General features: G+C 48.8%; 1 pseudogene; it reads right to left on the minus strand.

The window, feature by feature from the left end:
- Positions 1-4016: 4016 nt before the first annotated feature.
- Positions 4017-4793, minus strand: LOC125941765 (tigger transposable element-derived protein 4-like; annotated as a pseudogene).
- Between the last annotated feature and the right edge of the window lie 3508 nt (positions 4794-8301).

Below are 8301 nucleotides of genomic sequence, written 5' to 3' on the forward strand. Positions count from 1 at the left end.
CTTATTACGTCAACACGCTTTTATTTATTGAATGCATCAGCAAATTTTGTTTATATTTTGCACAAAAGCAGGGAGGAAGCTGAAATTCTTGTCATCTCATGACTGATTAAGGGCTAGCAGTGGCAAAGGCCTCGCAACATCCTTCGCAGCGCGGCCGCGGCGCGCGTCTTACCTGCAGACACGCTTTTCACTACCGCGCATTCTATGACCGCGCGCACCAACGTTACTAGATTACGGTGGCGCGCACATCCGGTTATTTTTTCGCCAACAAATCATCCGGTCATCGCAATGTAGCCGGTGCTCTTAATCTTTGGCATTTTTGCACTGAGTCAAAGCGCAACTACTGCTTGCCGCAACTGCTGCTGACGAAACCGCGGCCGATGCACTCACCAAGTCAAAACGAAACTACCATTTGCTGCAACAAGTATGGACGAATCCGCAGTCGCTATCGACGTGATCATGGATGGCGACTACGCAGTTATGAAGGCATGCAGCCGACGCGCGCACCGAGTCAAAACGAAACTACTGTTTGCCGCAACCGCTGCGGACGAAACTGTGGTGGCTATCGACGCCATCACAGATGGCGACTACGCACTTATGGAAGCACGTGGCTAGCCGCCAACGCGGTGTTACGCGCGACGATTAACGCAACAATAAGGGCTTTGAGGGCACAAATAAGCACAAAGCATTCCGGCGTTGCTGTCAGTCACGTATCGCGTACAATTGCCGCTGAGGACCATGGCGATATGGACTGTGCCGCTTCGTTTTTGGACGCTAGCGCCGTTTTGCTCTTTCGCGGCACGCATTTATCGTGTTCTGCGCATTTTTTTTTTAAATTCCTCCGACGTATACGTCCGTGTGCACGCTATCGGCACCTACCCTATCTACAAACGGGAGAAATGCGCATGTTGGTAAGTTACGGCCTCCGAAATTTAAGTGCAAATGCTTAAGCGTGCTGCCCGTTTGCGAAGGTTGGGTAGCTACAAGCTGCTTGCGGATTTATTGCGCACTTCACGCACTGCTGTTACACGCTATGATGTGCTCTTTGACACTCGGGCATGGGTAATGGAAGTTCTGTGGATCGAGCACACCTCTTGTTCAAGGTTTTAGCCACTTAATTGGCAAGCGCGGGACCACGGAAAATTTATCAGTGGCTCACGGAACCCCGAGCAGGGGCCTGCGGAACCCACTTTGAGAACCCATGCTCCACGGGAGACTCGCTTGTACGGTACAGCAAGCGACCGAGCACAGACGGCGTGAGCTTTGTAGGTGACGCAATGCACAAAACTAGCAAGGGTTCGGTCGCTGCATGTTTCGACTACTGCCGGAACGTCGCGACTAATCGCCAGAAAAAAAAACGAAAGGGAAGCACTCGTGAAGAAATGCATGTGTACTTTCCACGTGTTTGGCGGAAAAAGTTGCGTGCAGTGCACTGCTGGGGCGCGATCGAGGTCGTTGTTCGGAGCGCGCGTTCAATTTCGCCGGGCTTGGCATAGGTCAACAGTGCACGGCGAAACTGAACGCGCGCTGCGAACAACGATCTCCGAACGCGCCCCTGCCCTCACCTACGCTGCTAATGTGAATTACCGTATATACTTGCGTAACGAACGCACTTTTTTCCCCAGAAATCTAATGCAAAGTTGGGGGGTGCGTTTATTATGCGAGGTAAATTTTATAGCGTTTTATCAGTAAGCGTTCTTTGTGAAACTGCTCCAAATTTGGGGTTTAGTGCTCCAAAACAGTGTTTTTTTCCCGTAACCTGCTCCAAAAGCAAGATTTTCCTGCTCCAAAAATTGCTCGAAATCCTATTTTGGCTGTTGCACCACTGCTCACAAGAAATGCAAAAAAATGCATTTTTGAAATTGCTGTGCAGGTAGCATAGCATGATGTCATATCTGTCCTTCATTCACCTCATGTATCATGCCAGATTTTGGAATTTCACATTCATATGGCCCATGAAGCCTCTTACACTCACTGTGTAGCATTTTTTTTTTTTTAAATGCAGATAGGGCACCTGTGATTTCTTGTGGTTTCCAAGTCGTATTGTGTCAGGTTTCATATTCAAGATAAGAAAGCACCTTATAACATTGTTAGTGGTTCATTTATACCTATAAAAATAGGCATCCGTTGTTTCATACGTAAAGGAGTGTAAACAGCTTCTTGGTATGTTTTTGGTATCACCAGATGATACCAAAAAATTTAAACGTTCTAGTGCGAAAGAATGAGAAAGTTGTTTATTGAAACGCCGAGTAATAAGCGTACATTTAAATTCGCTTTTCCGAGATAGAGTTAAACTGAAACACTGGTTGCTTTAATGAGAACATTTGTTAAGGTAAAAGTAAGCGGGGAGACTGGAAAGCGCCGTCTTGCTAGATGCGTAGCCGTCCCTCTTCTGTCCTTCTTTCCCATACACACGCATAAGAGGGGGCTCACTTGGTTCTCTTCAAGTTCAAGTTACACCACCGCTGAAACCGCTGGTGGCTCCACTCGCACAGAGGTGGCGCCGTCTATTGAGCACCTCACACACCAGGAGCATTCACACTCAACCATCCTGCAACTACCGACTGTTCCAGTCGGAACCACTGTCAGAACTTTCCGAGTTAATCTCATCCTGGCCCCAAAGCTTTAGCTTGTCCACTGGTGTCATGCTGCTGTATGCTCTCCTCCCGCTCTGCGCATTGAGCAGCATCCCGATCCGATATCGGTCGTTGGCCAGTTTTTCTGTAATGATGTACGGCCCTTTGTATTTTTTCTTGAGTTTTCTTGACTCGCCACACAGTATTGGCCCTCGCTCGACTTGACCACTAGCTTGTGGCATCGCAGTTACGTTTTACACGTGCTTGATTCTGAAGGCTTCACACATTGCCTTGAATTTGGTGCTCATGAAAGTACTCATGCGATTGGGGATCATGGTTGGTGGCCCATAAATTCTTGCCACATCGTGAAGAAACTGGGCGGCCAGTCCTGCTGATCTGTTCTGAACTGCTCGTAGTAGCATAAACTTCATGAAACCATCAACGGCCACTAGTATGTTGGCATTGCCAGATTTGCTTCTCACAAATGGATGGAAGTGATCGATATGGATGGTGTGAAAAGGCTTGCCAAGGCTTATTCGATACTGTGCAGCTTGCCCAGTCTCTTCCAAGCAGGAACCTCGTGAAAGAGACATTTGATGCATGTGGTGATATATTGTCTGACGTAACACTTTGTGCCTGGAAACCAGTATGTTTCCTTCAATTTCAACAATATTTTGTCCAGTGTCAGCACTCAGAATACAGGGGTGTTAACTGGTTTAATGCGAGAGCTTGAATAAAAAAAAATATCGCGATACAGGATAAAAACACAGAGCCGTTTTCCATACGTCGTTCTCGTTGGAGTCTCTTCGTCTCGCGTCCGTGTTAATTGCTCGAGCAGCTCGAGTCCCTCGTGCAGTGTCCTAGTAGGAGAGGAGGGACTTCGAAATGCGGCGTCTCGGTGGGTGGCACAGCAGGTGGCAGCGTTCGCTGCTTGTTAGCCGATTCCTCATGCGAAGTAGGGAGAGAGGCGGGATGGACAGCGGAAGGAGGTGCCTGCATTTCAGCAGCGTTTGAGGCGACGCGGGGTAATATGTCTCGTACTGCTGACACGGCTCCCCAGAAAATTGCGCCTGTCCTCAGGCGTACGTGTCGTTGTGTGTGTGTGTGTGTGGGGGGGGGGGGGGGGGGGGGCGACCACTCTGCGGTGTCCAGGACGGGTTCCTTATATCGTCCGAGTTGCTCTACATTGACTGTTTTGTCATTGACCTTGCTGGGCGCATGGGGAACCCTGCTGATCGCCGCAGTGTTCTCTCCAGTGAGAGTCGTTATTTGGAAAGGGCCTTCGTAGCGAGCGTCCAACGCGCACCGTGATTGCCTACGGTGCACTCCTCTTAAACAGAACTTGGAGGAGATCCGTAAAAGTGTGCCATTTATCAGAAGTTTCATTTAAGCAAAGTACACGTTTCATAAAGCGCACCTTTATTTAAGTAGTACTAACCCCTACTTATCTACATGGACAGGAAAAAAGCAATCAATTATGGTTTGCTTGGCATGCTTGAGCTGCTTTTTCACGAAGTAAGTGCCAATGCTTGACAGGCTTGCCAGAAATTCTGTCCACCCTTCACGCTCAAAATAGCGCGGCAAAAGTTCGACTGCTCCTTTAGCTGCACTGTCTGGCACCACTGCACTCGGAATAAGGTCATCGCACTCATCACTGGAGGAGGGTTGATCTTCACCTTGTGCTTCAGCAGTCAGTTCCTCAAGGCTCTCCTCGCGACAGGTGCTCAAATTCTCATGAATTGCCTCGTACTCCTGCTGCGTAAAAGGGGCAGAGGACACTACCTGACTGAATATGGCATCAGCATTGGTGTCGGCAGGGATTTCCTCTTCATGAAGCATTTGTTCTTGTGCTTCAAAGCCTACATGGTGGAAGCACCTCTGTAGTGTGGTTTCCTCCACTTGTTCCCAGGCATGGGCCAGAATGTGGATGGCTGACAACAAATCTCTGTTGTAGCTCTTTCCGTTGTCTGTGCAAAGTAGCATTCGGTGAAGCAGCTGGCTACGGTAAAGAACTTTGATGTTCTGTATTACGCCTTGATTCATTGGGTGGATCACAGCTGTTGCATTGGCTGGCAAGAATTCAAGAGTGATGGACTTCAATCCTTCCACCTTGCCATGAGCAGGGCAATTATCCACGATAAAGACAACCTTCCTGCCTTGCTTGGAAAGTCTTGCATCTTCCTCCCGTAGCCAGTTTTAAAAAATTGCCATAGTCATCCATGCTCTTCCGTTAGCATGGTACGTAACGTGAAGGTCTCGAACACCCTTGAAACAATGTGGGTGCTTCGACTTTCCCACTACCAACAGCTTTAATTTCTCGTTCCCTGCCATGTTTGCGCCCACCAGTGCAGTAATTCGATCCTTACTGCGTTGTCCTCCTTGTACAGGCTTCACCTATGAAGGCGAGAGTCTTTGATGGAAGCACCTTGTAAAAAAGGCCCATCTCATCAGCGTTGAAAACGTCCCGCGGCTCATAGTTCTGCAAAATTTCCTGCAGCCGCCCTTGTTGCCAGTCGGTGCAAACTTCTCTGTTGACAGCGGCACTCTCACCTCAGATAGTCTTAAAGTTGAGGCCATGGCGCTTCTTAAATTGGCTTAGCCATCCGTCGCTTACGGCAAAATTTTCAATGCCCATTTGCAGCGCTATTTCTCGTGCCTTCTGTTCCGAAATGGGTCCGCTTATGGGGAAATTCGCACTCCTCACACGCTTAAACCACAAAAAAGAACCTTTTCCAGTTCATCATAAGGTGTCATCCGTATTCGTTTTGACGTAAAGGTTCCGTTCTTGACGGCAGATTCAATTGCTTCTATGTTCTTCAAGATCCGCGAGAGCGTCGACTTGGGGATACCAAACTTCTTTGCCACCTCTGTCTTGGACAGGCCACTTCCATCAAGCTCCTGGAGAATTTGAAGCTTCGTTTCAAGCAGCAGTGCTTGATGCGGCCGTTTCTTTGTGTTCTCCATCGTGCTGCAGGTCGGCACACTCGTAGGCCTAACACACTGCAACCGCTGGCGCAACAAACGAGACCTGGCTACTGGCTTGGCTTGTCCCAACTACGGTGTTGGCTATGAAAATTACGTATTTCATGGTTGCGAGACTAGTTTGGCAGTTGCAACCAAAAAGTCGTCTGTGCAGTGTTTAACTTTTGTGCCGTTTAACCGCAGGTAACAAATAAGTGGTGTTTCGATTAACAGAAGAATTTACTGCTTCACACATGGCAAACCAACCAAATAATGTTATTTAGATCCGTTTATTGGTAATTTCTGTATAACCAAGTTTCGTTTATTGAGAGTCCACTTAGTTCGAGTAACACGATATCCCCTGGTTGGATGCTCGGCATCCGCCGCCTTTCGTCATACCGGACCGTTGCTTCGCGTTGGCTTTGTAGGAGTTTTTCTCTTGTATCTTCCCGACCCTTCGCTAGTTTGTACAACCGTTGAGACTCGTCAATGTCTTGCTCAGCTGATGCAAGTTGAGTTCTCCTGGCAGTTTCGGATCGTAGCCATGCATGAGCCAGAAGGGGCTGTTACTGCCATGACCATGTTTCATGTCCTTGATAACAAGTATGGCTCGGGGCAACTCTTTCTTCCACGTCTTTGCTGCTGATGATTTTGCGCAGCACTTGCTTGAGGGTGCCGACCATTTGTTTGATCAAGCCATTTGACTGAAGCCAGTACGGTGGGGAGTTTGCACGTGTTATTCCAAGCCTGTGATGAAACTGGCTGGTTCGCTTGTTCACGAATCCCCTTGCCTGGTCAGTGATTATGACGCTCAGAACTCCGAATCATGGAATCTATCTGTTTGGCATGAAGTCGAGGTAATGCAGCAACGATGTGCTTGGTACGGCTACGGCGTTCATGTATCTTGTGGCGTGATCGATGCACACGAGGATGTATCTCCCTTTTTGTTTAGCGGTCCTGTCCACTGCGCCATGTCGGCACTCACAATACAGGGGTGTTAACTGGTTTAATGCGAGAGCTTGAATAAAAAAAATATCGCAATACAGGATAAAAACACACAGCCGTTTCCCACACGTCGTTCTCGTTCGAGTCTCTTCTTCGTCTCGTGTCCGTGTTAACTGCTTGAGCAGCTCGAGTCCCTCGTGCGGTGTCCCAGTAGGAGAGGAGGGACTTCGAAATGCAACGTCTTGGTGGCTGGCACAGCAGGTGGCAGCATCCGCTACTTGTTAGCCGATTCCTTGTGCGAATTGGGGAGAGAGGCAGGACGGGCAGCGGGACGAGGTGCCTGCGTTTCAGCAGCATTTGAGGTGACGCTGGGTAATATGTCTCATATGCTGCTGACAACAGCAAAATGTCCGATGTCATGGCAAGCCTTTACCATGCGTCAGCACGCATACCTTGGCACCACCCAAAGAAGTCGTGGTGCTGAATCGCCCTCATTCACCTTTTTGAACACACCAGTATTCGTTGGACAGGTGCTGCTTTCTGCTCAGTCGCTCTTTTAGTAGTTGAATGTCGGGATCGTTTTGTTGAACAATCATGAGGTAGTCGTCGATCTCGATGCACGTGGCGAGGACGTGAAGGCCACCGACAACCTCTGTTTATTCGTGAGGGTCATATGGTGAGCGACTCAGCGCGTCAACATGCACCATCATTGTTCCCTTCCGATGCTCGATATTGCTACACGCGTGTGGTATTTGGTTGTTTGAACGAGGCACGCGGGCGCCATCACTCGAGAAAAGAAGAGAAAGAAGGAGCTGGGCTCGCGCTGTGAATCTAACCGGTCAGCGCTGCAACCGCTGTTGTAAATACAACCTGTAAATAGTTGGTAGTCTTACTGACTCGTCCTTCGCGTAACATTCAGTAGGCGAACGATAGGCGTGGCGTTCTCTTGAAATGGTCGTGTGGCAGGAAGAGCGGAGCAAGAGGACCTAGCAGGGGTGTTTGGGAGCTGGGAAAACTGTGGGATGACGCGGCGGCTTTTGGCTACCTCGAAGCGGCGGCATTCTTTGACGATGGCTTCGACAGTAGAAACGTCGTTATATACGAGCAAATTGAATGCGTCATCCGCGATGCATTTTAGGATATGGCCCACCTTGTCAACCTCGGTCATGTGCTCGTCGACTTTCCGGCAAAGCGCGAGCACTTCCTGTATGTAGGAGACATACGATTCTGTCGACGACTGGACACGGGAAGCAAGCTCTTTTCGCGCAGCCTGTTGGCGACCTGACGGGTTGCCAAATAGGTCGCGAAGCCTCTCTTTGAAAGTGTCCCAGCTGGATATCTCAACCTCATGGGTGCGAAACCAGACACGCGGTGTCCCGTCCAGATAAAAGATCACATTGGCAAGCATGATGGTAGGGCTCCCAGTGGTGGCTTCGGCTAACACGCTCATACATGCTGAGCCAGTCGTCGATGTCAACGCCATTTTGGCGGAGAATGTCCCAGGATCACGGAGAATAGGACTAGGAACCGTAACGTACGTTGTGGTTGGCGCCGCTGGTGTAGGTTTGCAAGGAAGCACTGCAAGCACTTTGAAGTTGTTGTTGTTGTTGTTGTTGTTGTTGTTGTTGTTGTTGTTGTTGTTGTTGTTGTTGTTGTTGTTGTTGTTGTTGTTGTTGTTGTTGTTGTTGTTGTTGTTGTTGTTGTTGTTGTTGTTGTTGTTGTTGTTGTTGTTGTTGTTGTTGTTGTTGTTGTTGTTGTTGTTGTTGTTGTTGTTGTTGTTGTTGTTGTTGTTGTTGTTGCCTATCTCGTCTGTGGCTCA

This window comes from Dermacentor silvarum, unplaced genomic scaffold (genome assembly GCF_013339745.2).
Source record: "Dermacentor silvarum isolate Dsil-2018 unplaced genomic scaffold, BIME_Dsil_1.4 Seq231, whole genome shotgun sequence".
Lineage (NCBI taxonomy): Eukaryota > Metazoa > Arthropoda > Arachnida > Ixodida > Ixodidae > Dermacentor > Dermacentor silvarum.